This window comes from Maniola jurtina, chromosome 5, assembly GCF_905333055.1.
Source record: "Maniola jurtina chromosome 5, ilManJurt1.1, whole genome shotgun sequence".
NCBI lineage: Eukaryota > Metazoa > Arthropoda > Insecta > Lepidoptera > Nymphalidae > Maniola > Maniola jurtina.
This window is the reverse complement of record NC_060033.1, coordinates 9,472,693-9,489,956: the sequence shown is the minus strand read 5'-3', so window position 1 is coordinate 9,489,956 and position 17,264 is coordinate 9,472,693. Positions and strand designations below refer to the sequence as shown.

The following is a 17,264-nucleotide window of genomic DNA, read 5'->3' as shown; positions in this document are numbered from 1 at the left end:
GAGCACCATTATAAACTATCTGTATCTTTTCAGAGCTTTGGCATCCCCTTGTAGAGCTCCTTATCTACATACCATAAAATATCTACTAAGTACTACAACAGTTCGTCACCCCAATTTCATTTTTTATACATATTGGGTATATTAGGCATATTTTTATTTTTAGTTCCAGACAAACATTGGATTCCTAATCGTCTAATGTTCTAATTTTATTTTGAAATCTGTTAAGACTAAAAAAGCTTAATTTATTTGGGTGTACGAATTTGCGCTCTTTACTTTAGGCAGATTGTATGAAAATTCGCAGTTCGTTCGACATCCTTCGCCGTGTGGTCGTGTACGACGATCGACATATTGGCACAGTGCCGGCATAGTTTGAAAAGTTTAAGAAAATCTGTTGGCGTTGAAAAGTAATATTTTATATGTAATAAAACTAAAGCTGTTATGATTCGTTAATCTCTTTTTAAAAATTAATTTGATGTTTTACTGTTGATTTCTGGACTTTAACATTTTCATCAGTATTTCGGTAAGTTATTGGCAATATCATAATTGATTTGTACCTAGTTCAATTATATAATATTATATTGTTGTAATTCTATAAAGACGAAAGGTTTGTTGGTTTGTTTGTTTGTTGTAATCAATAAAGTCTGAAACTACTGAACCGCTTTTAATAATTCTTTCACCATTGGAAAGTTACTTTATTTAGAAGTGACATAGGCTATGAATTTAATTACAATATACCACGGATTAGGTCGCGGGCATATGCTAGTTAGATAAGTATACATACGTATAATGATTTGGTGTTTAATGTTTTCAATGAAAGAGGAAGAAATTTAGAATGTAGGTCGTTAAGTTGATTTGACGAACTGATGAAGCTATGTGTGCCTTTGATATAGACCTTAGTTAATAATTAAGTAATATGAAATTGTTAAAAAAGAAAACAAATTATTATATTCTACAGAGAGCACGCTTAACTGAATTATTATAATCCACACTAATATTACATATGCGAAAGTGTGTCTGTCTGTCTGCTAGTTTTTCACGGCCTAATAATTTAACCGATTTTGGTGAAATTACATCCCGGGGACGGACATAAGCTAAGCACTTTGTATCCCGTAAAATCAAAAGTTCCACCGGGATTCTTAGAGGCCCGTCCGTTCAACCGATTTAGATGAAATTTGGCACAGAGGTAGCTTGCGTCCCGTAGATTGACCTAGGCAATTCCCACGAGATTTTTAATCGACGAAGTCACGAGCATCACCTAGTTTATTTCAAATATAGTAAAGGACTTCCTTGGTGTACTTAGTGAGCGCGGGGATCTTATGAGTGAGAGGTTACATCTGTTTAGATTTCCAAATCTACAGCCCAAATGCAAGCAAGAGTGTTGGGACTTGTAATCTCTTTGTTGCCTTAGATCTGGTCTGGTGGAGACTTCAGACGAAGTCAGTTGCCGTCCTACCAACACTGATGTGTCTTCATCGCTTTCCCAATGGTAGAACCATTTATCTAAGTTTAGGTACTTACAATCTACTTGTGTTTGGCACAATAATGTGACGGGTTCCCAGATCCTTCTCCATACGACTCAACTAAGAGAAAGAGATTTCGACAAGCAAACAAATAGGTATGATAATTTCAAAACTAAAATAAACTATACATAAATTGTGTTAAATCGGTCTTTATCCAGTTTTACGCTCGTTACTTCCTGAGTAAATCGGTTCGGGATGAACTGTATCGCTTTGACGTCAAAAATAATAGGTATCTATGAGATTTATTAATATCAGTTATAGGAAATACTTATCACCAAACTCTAATAACAAAATATTGTTTGGATTGTAGATAGGTATTAGGTAGATATTACCTATATATTATAAAGAGAAAGAAAAAATAATGAGTTACTGTTTACATAGAGTTATAACATTATTATCGTCTATACCTTCTTCTAAATATATTTATAAAAAAGGAAAAGGTGACTGACTGACTGACTGACTGACTGACCGACCGACTCACTGACTGCTGGCTACGGCATACAGATACTCGGAGCTATTATGACATAGACATCTTAAGAAAGGATTTCTGAAAATTCATACCCTAAGTATTTGTTGTAGTCCACGCAGATGAAGTCGCGGGCATAAGTTAGTTATTTATATGTGGATAAAAGAAATTGAAGTGATCTGTGATTGGAATTACCGTTTATTAGGCTTTTAATCAATTTTTATACTTACGCCCCTTTATACCATTCGAAATGGATGAACCGATTTCGACGTGACTTTCGCATATTGTAGACCGTAGAGGATACTATACGTACTTATGTAAGGAAATATAGGGCTACCCCAGGATTTTGAGAGAACCAATCGTAGGCCAAACAACTCAACGAATTGAATTAATAAAATACTACGGAAACTTCAAGTTGAAACACTGCGTCGCGTGTAGCAGCTACGCCCAGCCGCTACAATCAGCTACGAATTATGATTCAGCTTCACAGGATTTTATTTAGTTAAACCGATTTAATGGCACAGCAGTTTCTAACATATAACACTTTGAAAAATTAAATCCTTGCCTTATTGCGTATCCCAAATTAGTTACTATCTGCCGAATCAAAATATGAACCTTCAAAGACTGTAGATTTTTTTTTAATCTGTATCTTAATTTAATATTCTCTTACGTATCTTAATTTTTATATGGGACTTTACCAACTTTACTAGACATACAAGTAGGTATGTTTCTGTGGGTGCGACTATGTGTCTACCTTGGTATATTGTTAGCATTCAAATTGACTCGAGTGATAATCATTTATTAGAGTTCCGTACCTCAAAAGGAAAAACGGAACCTTTATAGGATCACTTGTCTGTTTCTCTGTCCGTCTGTCGTGTCTGTCAAGAAAACCTATAGGGTAGGTTTTCCCGTTGAAATAGAATCATGAAATTTGACAGGTAGGTAGGTCTTATAGCACAAGTAAAGGAAAAAATTCAAAAACAGTGAACTTGTGGTTACATCAAAAAAAAAAAAAATAAATTGTTCATGAACAAACAATTAGTATTTTCATTGTAAGATAACTATACCAAGTGGGGTATTATTATATTAAAGGGCTTAACAGATTTTTATTTATTTTTATGCATGACAGTTTTTGATTTATCGTGCTAAATGTCGAAAAAATATCCGAGTACGGAACCCTCGGTGCGCGAGTCTGACTCGCACTTGGCCGGTTTTTATCATTCTTTTTCAAAATATAAAACGGCTCTACTCACGTCCATCGTGCTTTTTTTATGACATACCCACCTACTCGTATATCAGAGTTACCATACAATTGTACCAAACGTCTTTTCACCTGCCTAGGTACACTTTCAATAAAACTATTCTTCGGGTATCGGAAAGAACATCAATCATCATTAATCGATAGTCTAATTCAAACGATAGAGCGTAGGATCGGTACACAATCATACCTACCTATAATAATAACTATACAGATCACTATGCAGAATTAAAGCCTTTTCAAACAAATAAGTAAATTGATTTTGATTTTTTGTATTCACGAACCCTGAAAAAGAAAAACCAGGCAGTGAATAAAAAAAATAGAGGTCTGAATGGTTGTTACTGCTAAAATCTATCTAAAAATATCGACATTGGATATAAAATAAGGTAATATATGTACGTTATCATGGAAATGCATGTAATGAAGCGGTCTACTTTCGGCTTACTTTGAGTAAAATTAATGCGATAAGATTGTAGCCTGGCGGAACTAATTCTGTTTACAAAATAAAAGTTCTGAAGTATAATATGTTCCAATTATAGTCCTTTGCATTTTAGATTAATAGGTACGTCTATTTGCACCTAAATTATAATAAAGGCCTTCTTTGTGAAATAGGTACTTCAAATTATGGTGAACAAGCATTGAAATCATCTAAGAAGTTACAGATATGATACTCTTACATAATGATTACTAACTTGCGCAAAGAAAAATGTTTTTTCGTGGGATTATAATATTTTTTTTTTTTGTGGGAATTTCAGACAGACATTTTAATATAATTAATATTAGGTAGGTATAGCTCAGATAGTGGACGTCCACAGGCTGAAATTGTAACGATGATGATAATAAATAAAGAAAGCCCAAGCAATATATGTATTTGTAAAGTTTTTTATACCAATATTGTAGAGAGACGCGTTTTAATCACACTCGGAAGAATGTTTCATAAATCCAAAGAGACGGGATTTTGGCATTTTGTGTTTCTGGCATCCCTATTCCCTATTGCGATCGGATCTAATCTCTTGTATTATTTAACTGTCAGACCCTAGTTAAGGTCAACGCAGAAAACAAGAATATTGGGTATTTAAAGTATTTCTAACTGAACAATTATTTTCAAATTGAAAAAGCAAATCCATTGTATTGTATTGTAGAGTCTTGTGCGTCACAACTTAAGAGGCTGTAAGCTCGATTTTCGATTTTTTAGGAAAGACCGATTGGCTAAGGCCGATTTTAGAAATTTAAATTTCGAGAAAGATACCTCGTATATTTTGGATACTCTATAAGTTTTTACAAAGGATGGTTTTACGACAGAACATATCATAACTCAATCAAAATAATAGGGGATTAAATTAAAATCATAGAAATGGGGATTCTTACTGTACATATTGTTTACTTTATATCTAAAAGCCGAAGTGCAGCCGCTAACATTTGACTGCTACTTGGCAAATTGTAGATTGGACCCAGAAATAAAACTAATCACCTCGATTCCAGGCTGCCTTGTCTTGTTTTGTATATCGTGAAGCCAGAAGCTCGCGAAGGAGGTCCTGAATCAAGCGAGCATAAAGATGGGCATAAAGGGGAAGATGGCAAGCGAAGCGAGCCGTTGATTTTCGTAGTGAAATGAAGGTAAAATGAAGGTGAAATGAGTAGGTGCAACCACACTTTGGTTTTCAGCCGTAAGATAATATCTAGGTACAGAATTTAGAATGTATTGAAGTGAAAAAGAGTGTGAGCTTGTCGCCGCGCAGCTGTCTACTGAAACATTAATAATATAATACGCGTCATTAAAATAGTCGTTACAGTTTTATTTTTGTTGTACCTATAATTACTTTGGATACTAGAGATATTATTTGCTTCAAATTATTTCTGTATGAATGAATTGTAATCTGTTGCACTCTATCAGATCGGTATTATTAAAAACAGCAGATACCATTTCTATTAACTTGTTATGTTTCTGTGGTTAGGTATGTCTTTATTATAGAAACTTTTATTTAGCTCCAAATGTCTGGAGATCGAAGTGAAGTGAAAGAATAATTGAATGCTATAAATATATTGAAATAAGAATATTTTTATAATTCATATTCAATTAATTTTCCCATATTTTATGAAAAAGACTTGTAGGTATTATCTATTGTACTTAATATTTTTTCAGGACAATAATAAAATTTTGGTGGAGTGATAACTAAATTATATATTGTGCACTAATTGTGCATTTATCTATAATATTTTCTATTTCAAGAAATTAATAATTACAATCCTAAAAGGTTTACAAATACAGCCAAAGGACTGGTAAGGCGACTAGGGGATATTTTGCAAGTACATTTATGTAACTAAGTTATGTGCATATGATTATGTTCATCGATTCTCCCATATTTGCCAAACTATTCATGAGATATTGATATATGACATCATAGCGAATACAATATGGTTGAAATGACAAACAAAAGTAGGTACAACAAGAAAAAAACCGGTCAAGCGCGAGTCGGTTTCGCACACCATGGGTTCCGTATTACAATGTATACCTAACACTTTTATGTAGAAAAATACTGCAAGATAATGACGGACTGCGGTATGACGTATATATTATGTGGTTTAGTAAATTATTTTTTCGAGAACACGTTTTAATTTTTTTTAATGATGTAACCACAAATTCACGGTTTAAGGATTTTGTCCTTTATTTGTGTTATAAGACTTACCTACTTGCCATATTTCATGGTCAACGAGAAGTACCCTACAGATTAATTCTTGACAGACAGAGACCGACAGACGGACAGACAACAAAGTTGAAATTTGTTTTGTTGCTGTTTTATTGTCTAAAAATTTGTCTAAAAACGACATCATGGTAACGTCTATCTCTAAAACATTCATCTTGAACTAACCTTTCACAATATAACATCCGTATTGTGTAAAGTATTTATTTTGTATGCAAATGTAAACAATATTCCTGTGAGGGTCCGCACACATTTTTCACGCCGCTTTTTTATTTGCTAGCGGAATTGAATACTTTAAAATATAATATCTTCCCGGCATTTTATGTTCTTGCAACCATTAGTTATTTTTGCACGCATTACTTATTGTTAAAAAATGTTTATTGTAACACATTCGTTATTCTAGCAAATATTTATTGTAGTGCGAACAAAATAATATATTTGGAGACTTTGGAGATTGATTTACAAAAGATCATGCAATTTTGGTCTGGGTTTTTAAAATATCCTTGTAGAGAGTCAGAGTTAGGGAGAGAATCAGCATTATTGTAATAAATATTGTACTATCCTCAGTTTTCAGGAAATACAAATTACTAAATAATTTTGTTATTGTAACCACAGATTATCGGAATAAAAAATCCTACGTTAAAAAGTATTTCATTTACTCAAAAATTAGATCATCCAAGAGGCACTCGTCGCTAAATATCTACTGCAACCGACGAGTGTAAATTAAGGTCAAGGGTATGGTCCCGTCAAGTGAAAGTTACAGTAACTAGAGCTGATAACTTTCAAACGGCTGTACCAATTTTCTTGAATTATAGCTAAGAACACTCTTCGCTCAAACCACCTTTCAAACAAAAGAAACTAAATTAAAATCGGACAGATACACAGATACATACGCCTAACTTATAACACCCCTCTTTGTGGGTCGGGGGTTAAAAAATAATGTCATTTTTACTAATTAGATGTATTATCTACGATAAAATCTAGCTACTAGAATATAAATAGCTATAAGATAGACATAGATAGCATCATCAGTTGCCATGCATGTTTGTAGTTAAAAAAATTGGAGACTAGTTTACTCTATTCATAGAAAAGGGTAATGAACCCCGAAACTGTATAATTTCAAAAACTACAAAATAAGTAAACTAGGCTGGCGGCAACATAAAACATGATCTTATATTAATTAGGTAGGTACAAAAGAGCGGCTTAAATGCGTTTAATGGTAACGGTGGAAGTTTATTTGTTTAAGCTACGAAATGGTATGAGCATGGTCTGTTTTAAACATTTAACATTCCGCCGTGATCACACAAGACGAATCCCATGCGACCAAAGAGATGACCCATCACTATCTTTTATGTCGATACAATCGAATCGATGTAACATGCATTTTGTACCCAATGAAAAATGCAACTCTTCCTTGCAGCTCTGAAAAAAATTAAGTACTTATAAAAAGTTTTTTAAATAACTATCTATTTTATCTGCTTGAACCCATGTGCTAAAATATTTACTTACCTAATAGTAATAATGTAAAAAATCTAGGAGCCTTAAGTGCAGTCAAATTATATACTTGATTTTTGGGTTTCAAGATAAACTATTTAATTTTTTGGTGTACTAGATGTTGATTGTTTCCTGTAAGAAGCCTGGCCATGGCAATATTTATCAACGTTAGTCTTGTTAGTGTTCACAAATCATAGTAAGTATTATTAACAATTTTCATGGCTAATAAATTAATTTTCCTCTTAGAACTGTTGACATTTCCGCTTAAATTCTGTTGTTTTTATTAGCACTTAAAGAGCAACACTATTGTAGAGATTTGATATTTTCTAATTTCGAATCTGAATTACAAAAAATTAATCACCCTGCTGAGCTGAGTGAGGTACCTAGTACCTACTATTTGTATTTAGGTATTATTTTTAACCCCTGACCCAAAAAGAGGGGTGTTATAAGTTTCACATGTGTGTCTGTGGCATCGTAGCTCCTAAACTAATGAACCGATTTTTATTTAGTTTTTTTTTTTTATTTGAAAGGTGGCTTGATCGAGAGTGTTTGTAGCTATAATCCAAGAAAATCGGTTCTGCCGTTTGAAAGTTATCAGCTCTATTCTAGTTACTGTAACCTTCACTTATCGGGGGTGCTATAAATTTTTAATTTACACTAATTGTATAGTTAAAAATATGATAAAGAAAACCCACGAAAGAAAAATAAAACGTAACAAAACACATTTTCTTTCACCAGCTTCGCATTTTTGATTGAACGGTATAAACATTGTAGGTATACATTAGAGGAATTTTGTAATATCGTTTGAAATATCTCATTGTAAAACGATTTTTGTTAATATCCATGATCAAAGAGATGAGATGATTGGAATCCAATACAGTGTAAATTTTTTATGTTTTTTTTAGCTGTTTTGATCTTTACTATATTATAATGTTCGTCTACCTAAAATAAATGTTTGTATAAAAATAATTATGAGATTCAATTCAACAATCAGATAAAGTTGCAGTTAATTATTTCAGCAAGTGGTCTTTTGATTTTGAAATCAATATTTTTTACTTTTAATTCGCTATATAAAATAACATATTTTATTGTAGTAAGTACCTAGGTATCCGTAGCTATTTTACGTAGCAGGTGTTACTTACTTTTAAGAATCTTGTTTGAACATTTTTTTGGAAATGCTTTTGTGCTCTTGTAGGTATGCAGTAAGGATGTGAAATATAAATTCCTAGATAGGTTTTAAAAATTACAAGTTGTTAATTTTCAAATGAAAAGCCGCCTTCTCTACGGAAAATACCGTGTTGCTATGCTGTAGGTAATAGAGGCATGCAAATACCGTGAGTCATAAAGAATTATATTCGTTATTGATTTGTTGAATTTCGGCTAATAAATTCCTACCGACACCAAAAGCAATTCATAATTTCTGAACAAATACTGCCAACCAAACCTGAAAGAAACACGTATTTCTGTCAAACAAGACTGATTTAAAACGCCCTGAGTCATGATGGGATTGTAAATAGGATTTGGTTATTTTTAAAATAACAGCATGGGCTGAGACGTATACGTAGGGTGTTTTGTACTGAGTAAATTTTTACTGTTACATTTCCTACAGAAATTATGAGACAAGTGATCCATTGAGCAGAGTATCTCTTGTAGTATATAATACGTCTTGAATTTAGACCCCGTATAAAAACTTTTCCTTATTTATTTTCTACTAGCGACACGCCCAAAGTTTGCATGGGTACAAAATTATTTCCTAAGAATTTTCCAAAAAATCTTTTATATAAACCTTGTCCTGACAACGAACACAACAAAAATGTACTAACCGTGCGATGCTTGATGTTAAAAACGAGTAGATAGGTACCTACAAAGGTGTTGAAAACGGGTATAGAAAACGCAGAAAACGGTGGATTTAAAATAGGTTTTAATGAATAATTGTAATTGATATACATAAATTACTCTACGAATCATGTACATCAAACATTTCATTACGAAATTCAAAATATAAACAAATCTCAAAGAAAAAATACGCACCAAAGAATCCACCGTATAATGTAAACACGTTTGTATGCTCAAATTAGTTTGACTTTTATCTTGAATTTGGTAATTCGTCTTTTGCGGTTGAGTTCGGTAAATACCAGAATTAGGTAGAATTTCTTTGCATATAATATTTTTAAATCTAGACGTAGGGTTTTCTACGTAGGTAAGTACTCATCAGAATTCCGGTGTCCATGAACAATGTCAGGATTTCCATTCAGTGCAAAATAGAATGGTTATACGTTATTTATATATTATATTTGAAAATATCGTATTTACATCACATTTTTTAAATATAACAAAACTTCAAGCCAAGTCAACGGACTGAATTCTGAAAGCCTATCCGTTGCACTATAATTGTATAATTATTGTCGTACCTGCTTATACATAGTAGGTAGGTACAAGCTGTACGCTTAGTTGGAGGTATAGGAGAATATTATATTAGTCATGATCACAGAAATCCAAATAAATACAATATCTATGGTCATGATTAACATGGCTAATATTCTTCAAAAAAAATCCGTTTATGCTTTTCGCTCGCAGATGTTGAAATAGGAATTTTCAGCCGGAAAAATCATTCTTTATGTCAGGACTTTTCAATTTCACTTCTGGTTAATCAAAACGGAGTGTTATGTTCTATTGTATTTGTATTTTTTTTTTGTATTCAATTTACGATTTAATTGAACCTAATTTATTTTTTTCTTAGCAAGTTAAAGCATAGTTAGACATATCTACCTACTTTAATCCGTGAAGTGGTGATAATTCGCAACAGGAACATTAAAGCGGCGACCTTTTTCAGGCAATGACAAATACATTATTTCATAAAGCCATTACGTTTTATGGGATACTTTCGCAATTTACGCTATGATTATATTTCGCTGAGACGTGTTCATACTGAACTATAGATAAATAACTGAAGATTTTTATTTGATAGATTATCTGCACACAAATATTTTGCGCTACTCATCTTTCGCCCTCCTTACAGTACCTATAAGCAAATATCGAATCACAACACAATACAATTCTGTATCGAAGCACAATATCTGAGATTCGGGGTTTGTGTAATTTTGCATTATTTTTCTTTAGGGACGGAAGATACTTTCTTCTCTGGTGTTAAAAAGTCATAGGGTCTGCGTTTTTACACGATTTCGCCAAACTAACAATTAAAAAAAAAACAATATGGCAGGGCATTGGTGTTTTTAACTTTTTAATTATTCTTCGTAGGTACCACTAAACTTCTTAGTGGGTTTCAATGTGGTTTTCAGCATAATCATTGCTTGAAACATTTCACGATAAATGTAAAGTAAAAGTAAAATATTCTTTATTTCTCTGTGGTAGAGATACAATTATAACAAAATAAATGTTTGCACAATTATAGGCGGCCTATCGCTAAAATAGCGATCTCTTCCAATGATATAATAAAAAGGTTTATTTATATTATGTTAAAGGCGTTAAAGGTTAGAATACATTCAACACATAAAATTGGTAAAAGTTTAAAAGTCATGCCTTACGAATATGTAGATATAGGTAGATATCATACGAAAGCCTTCAACGAAGTTGATAATGTGTTCGTATTACTTAGGAATGCGGTGTGAGCAAAAATGTTTTATGCAATCACATCCCATTGTTTTCGAAACGAATTTCCATCACGAATAACCCTCGTCCTCGTCATACGCAAATATCTACAGAGTTTGTACTTTGTAGGTATTTGGGTATGAGTAGAGATCAGAAACAGTTAAGTATACTTTTTGTGACTTTTTGACACCTATAAATAAGTACAATGTAAATAATAAGTAAATAGTTAGCACGTTTCTTGTCTCTCATTAAAGCTCAAGTGTAACAGCGTGCGATGAAGAGAAGCTATGCTTGGAGTTTCTCTACGTGATCAAATCAGAAATGAGGAGATCCGTAGGAGAACCAGAGTAACTGACATAGCTCATCGAGTTGAAAGCTGAACTGGCAATGGGCAGGGTATATAATTCGAAAACACGATATACATTGGAGTCCCTGGAATGGTGACGTCGCGTGGGAATTTGAAGATCTCCACTAAGGTGGACAGACGAACTAAAAGAGTCGTAGGAAAGAGCCGCTGGATTCAGGCAGCGCAAGGCCGTGGCGTGTGGAAGACTCTACAAGAGACCTATGTCCAGCGGGTTTCTTGTAAAGACGTCTTCCAGTTGACGATGATTAATTACGGCCGTATTCACAATCTACGAGTATCTATCTAATTACACTATGAGTATGAGTTCTATGAGTAGTGTAGGAGGTTCCACCAATCAGATCATTGTAAATTGACGTGACACAGTAATCTGATCGGTGGAACCTCATAGTAATGATTGTGAATACGGCCGTAAGATATTGATGATGTTTCTTGTCCGTTTTTTACGTAGACCGGTGAGATTGTTCTTATATTTATTTATATTTAAAGATCTAGTTTTTCATCGTTGTAAGTCAGAGTCTCAAGAACCAGTGATGTCTAATAATGTCTACCTTTATCTACTCAAGGATCTCTATTTATTAATAACATCTAGACGGTCAAAAAAATTTTGCAGGCTGCTCATTTTCGCTTACAACTTGATGTCCAGTGTTAAGTATACTAATTTTGTCAAAAAACACGATTTTTAAAATATCCCTTCTATACGAATTTAGTTCAATGGCTTTTGTTTTTCAAGTCAAAGAAAACCTCTACTTTTTCAATTTATTTTAGAAGTTTGGGTTTGATTCAATTTATTTCAAAAGTTACTTTGAAACAACTTGAATCGCTTGTGACTCAAGCTTTAGGTAGTAAATCTCGCTATCTTTACAAACCAGATTGGATTTAGCAATAGGAAGCAAGGTCTGTCACTGTAGTTAACGATAATTTTATAATAACATCTTCACTTTGAAGTAGGTAGGTATTAAACATTAAAATGTAACCCACAGCAATTCAACTAACAATAATAACATCAACTATTTCTAATAATGATAACACCTAATTACTTTCGCTTGATATTACGCCAGAGGAATTTGTGCTGATCTTTGATGAAGAACTCAGGTAAATTATCTTTAGTATTGGAATTTACTTAGAAGTAGCTGTTTGTTTAATAATGCTCTGTTAGTATTAATTTTATAAAACCATGTTAATTTAGTTGAGACTAGATTTGCCTACGAATTCAATTGCTTGAATTTAAGTTATTTTTTTAGGATAGTTAAAATATAGCCTAGATCTTTGCATAATCTTCTATAGCTGCCTCCAGAAATCCCGTGCAAATCAGTTCAAAGATTAGTCTGGACGAAAAATATGTTTGGGCTAGGTATAGTAAATAACATAACGGTAATTATCCATGTGAGCTTTATAAAAGGCAGTTACTTCACTGTAACAGTTTTTGTTGGTTTTACTGTGGCAATCCATTTTATTGTAAAAACTAAACAGTATTGTATACTTACCTAATAAAATGTTCTTCAAATTCACAAAAGCAACGTTGCTGTCATGTCGTACGTAACATAAAATGCTGCATCAAAAAGTACTCATGTAAGCTTTCAAAAGAATGCTGAACGAAGAATATGATCATTTCATTCTCACGCTTTTAATGTGCGATACTAACTTTCACGCAAAGGCCAGTAGTTTACTTTCAGAGTATAATAAATCGACATCGTTGCGTCATTTTTTGTCACGAACACGCTCAAAGTGCTCTTCGTAATCCTACAATCTTGAAATTGATTACAGCATTTTGGTTTTATTGCTCCTGTTCTACGGGAAATTCTACCGCAATATACTTGAGGTCCTATGAATAATGGGCAATTGGAGAATTTATGTAATTTATCGGAGGAATCGTAGCTAGATTCACCTCCTTGGAAGCAAATCACTTCGTAATTTTTTGCTGAATTTATTACCTTATATAATTGGTTGGGAATTGAGATTTGTGTATTTTCTCTGGAGGATTTGGCAATAATTCATATGAGATTTTGTTGATTGCGCATCTGTAGGAGAATCGGCTATAATGTGGCTTGTTACTACTTCCTAGTTCAGATAAAACACAATATTTTTTTTCAAAAAAAAAAAATATAAACTGACTTCAATAACCACAAACACTAAACTATACATAATATAGTAGTAAATAAATTATTTTTACTTTTTGTGGTTATTGAAATCGGTTTAAATAAAAAAAAAATTTCACAATTTTTCAAATATGCCATACCTGGTTAAAAACCTACTATTTACTTTACACCGATCGCGAGTAATTTACCATAATTTAGTCCGATCTATTTCCGAAGATATTCATCAGATCTTTACCAAACTAAAAAGGGACCACCTCGGAAGTATGAATTACCAAATTAAAAAAAATCAAAGTCGGTTCATATTTGGCGGAGTGATCGCGTAACAAACATACAAAAAAAAAAAAAACAAAAATATAGTCGAATAGGGAACCTCCTCCTTTTTTTGAAGTCGGTTAAAAAATAAAAGATTATTATCTAACCCAAGCCAATTCATAATCCCGAGCGATCTAGTGTCACGTGGAAGTTAATTAACAGGACTCTCTCCGTCACACGTTTCATACAATCGTAGTTCCAATTTCATTTGAATATTAAGCAACCAAAGTCCATGAAATTTTGCAGACATATTCTAGAAACTAATATCTGTGTCTGTGGTGTTTTAGATTTTTCTAAAAATATGTAGTTTAAAAATTACAGGGGCTCAAAGATTTGTAAGAAAATTTTTAAGACCGCGTAACTTTGAAACCGAATATTTTAACAGAAATCTGGAAAACCACAGACATAGATATTAGTTTCTAGAATATGTCTGCAAAATTTCATGGACTTTGGTTGCTTAATATTCAAATGAAATTGGAACTACGATTGTATGAAACGACTGACGGAGAGAGCCCTCTTAAATATATTAGTTTTAGTTAATGGCGTTATGATGATTCTTTCACATTTTATTCCCGTGGGGGCAGGGCTCAACAACTGACTTCTATCGTTTTCTGTGAGTGGATTTTTCTTCTGTACTTTTCCATGTCAGAAAAATTCCGATAAAAAGAGCCTCTCCAATTTCGAAAGGGATAATCGTAACGAAGAAAATCCCTTCATAATTTTTTGCTGAATTTATGAGGTATCTTAATTGGTTGAGAATTGAGGTCTGTAGTTTTTCTCTGGAGGTTTTAGGCTATGAATCGGATACAAGTTTACACTCTATAGGATTTACTTAATTGGCTATCTGCAGGAGAATCGATTTGTTACTACTCCATCGTGTAGAAAAAGCAAAAGAATAATTTTATTTTTTCTTTATTATCCAACTTTTTATTTTTATTATTATCTTACCCAAGCCGATTCTTGGTCCCAAGTGATCCAGTGTCACGTGGAGGTAAATTTAAAAGAACGTGTTTTAGTTATTGCGGTCTCATATTTCACACACTTTTATGAGGACACCTTAGCTCAAGAACTGACTTCTATCGTTTTTTACATAGATATGTATTTTTGTGACTGGATTTTTCTTCTGTACTTTTCCATGTCAAAAAAGTTCCGATAGATCGAGTCTATCCAATTTAAAAAAGGCTAATCTTAAAAAATATGCTTGGGAGCTTTCTTCGTCATTCTTTGCTGAATTTATTATCTTAAATTATTATTGCTGGAGCATTGAGATCTGTCTATTTTTTTAAAGTATTTGGCAATAATTTGGATGTCTATAGGGTTTAGCTCATCTACAATCTACAGGAGATATAATCTTGATAGTCCAGATATAACGTGCCTTTGTGAGTACCCCTCGCTGGACCACAAAGAGTAATTAATGGGTAACTTACATCCTTTTAACAAATCGATTGTTACGTTAGTAGTCAGTTCAATGTCTCCTCGTTCGCCATTAGGGTGGAATCTTTTGTAATCCTATCCTCCAATTAGCGGGATTGCTTGGATTTTGTTTAAATAGTAGGTAGATACCTATAATGTGTTACGCAGGAACCGCTTATGAGATCGGTATTTGTGGCCTTTTCAGGAATTATTCGTTTCGAGTGTAGGGAACCGTGAACTCACGAATTTCATTCAAATAGAGAAACTGTGAGCTCCCTCCCGAGTTTATTTTTCAATCGCTCCGACAGGATCACGTAGGTACTTACAAAAGATGAGGGACTTTTGTTTTCGGCGGACAGTTTCATATAAGGTTCTGGGCAGGACCTTAAATATTATCTCTGTAAACTACCTAAAATCTCTTTAAAGGCCGGCAGCGCATCGGCGGCGGTTCCTCTGGTGCTACAAATGTTCATGGGCCATCATGTAATCAACCTGCTCGTTTGCTCGCTACTTTTATTGAAAAAAAAAAAACTGTAAAAAAGATTCCGACGAATTAAGAACCTCCTTTTTTTTCGAAGTCGGTTAAAAATGCAATGTGTGAAGGCAATGCGACACCATGCAACTATAATAAAGGTGCCCATGCACTCGAAGCCGCGACGCGCGTACCGCTTAGCGCGTCACTGCCACGCGTCGCGGCTGGAGAGAATATCGTGCGGGGCGCTGCCGCGACGCGCAGTTCCGCTGCAGTTCAGTTCGAGTATGTGGGCACCTTAACGCTGTCAGCGCTTGAAAATCACAGTGTGAACGTTTTCTTTCAGTTTTCTTTTAACTTAATACTTCCTTGCCATTATTCCAATATTGCCATCAAACTCAAATTCAAAATCATTTATGTATCTACTCCTTTTGATGGTCAGAATTTTTAGATTTGTAAGATGATATTATAGTGGTGATAACTAATTACGTAAACTTAAAATTAAAGCTATGAGGGTTCCAAATGCGCCCAGGTCTGAGATACGGGATTGATCTGAGATGATAAGGTCTTCTCTCAAAATGAGAAGGGTTTGGCCATAGTTGACCAGACCATGCTAGCCAAGTGCGTATAAGCAGAGTTCACACAACTTTGAGAGGAACTCTCAGGCATGCAGGTTTTATCACATTTTCCTTCACTGTTCTAATATAAATAAAATTTCGAACATAAATCGGTAAAAAAATATGTGAATGATTGGAAGCCGGGAGGAAAAATATAATACTCGTAATGATAATTTGATCAATCGAATAGGTACTCGGGATTATTACCGTCTCTTTGGAATTGGCACAAGATTATTATTAAAGATAATGATATTATCTAATCGTAATCACCGAGATGATTGAAGTGGTGTAACAACCGATACTGGATTACCTGTAATAAAAGAAATCTTTTGCATCGATACACAAATTGAACGCGGGACGAGGAAATTAGAGTTTGTATTATACACAACTCGCAACTTCGTCCCCAATTTCTGTTTTTTAAAAATATCGTGGGATTCGTCTTTGATTTTACGGGATAAAAAGTATCCCCTCTATCCGCTTCTGGGATACAAGATATCTCTGTAGAAACAGCAATAAAGCTAGGATTGCCTCCGTCCATAGTCGCTTACACTGGCAGATGCAAACCTTTAACCTAACGTGGCTTTTTAACCCCCGACCCAAAAAGAGGGGTGTTATAAGTTTGACATAATATGTATCTGTGTATCTGTCTGTGGCATTGTAGCTCCTAAACGAATGAACCAATTTAAATTTAGTTTTTTTTTGTTTGAAAGGTGGCTTGATCGAGAGTGTTCTTAGCTATAATCCAAAAAAATCGGTTCGGCCGTTTTAAAGTTATCAGCTCTTTTCCTAGTTTTCTTATAAATGTTTTTTTATCGGGGGTTTTTAAATTTTGAGTTATTCGGTAAGGATATAGTTTTTTTAATCCCATGAGTAGGTACTCTTTAATTTTCCGTCTCTAAAAAGTCCGGCAAAATACCACGGACATAGTCGCGAGCATA

The 17,264-nt window shown here is 33.7% G+C and overlaps 1 protein-coding gene across 1 annotated transcript in view; it reads left to right on the top strand.

Annotated features, from left to right (window-relative positions):
- The first annotated feature begins 313 nt into the window (after window positions 1-313).
- LOC123865217 (orexin/Hypocretin receptor type 1-like) overlaps window positions 314-17,264 on the top strand; it is a 47,945-nt gene continuing 30,994 nt past the window's right edge. The window contains exon 1 of the mRNA XM_045906097.1: window positions 314-520. The gene's annotated coding sequence lies outside the window, so the exon portion shown is untranslated. The remainder of the gene's footprint in view (window positions 521-17,264) is intronic.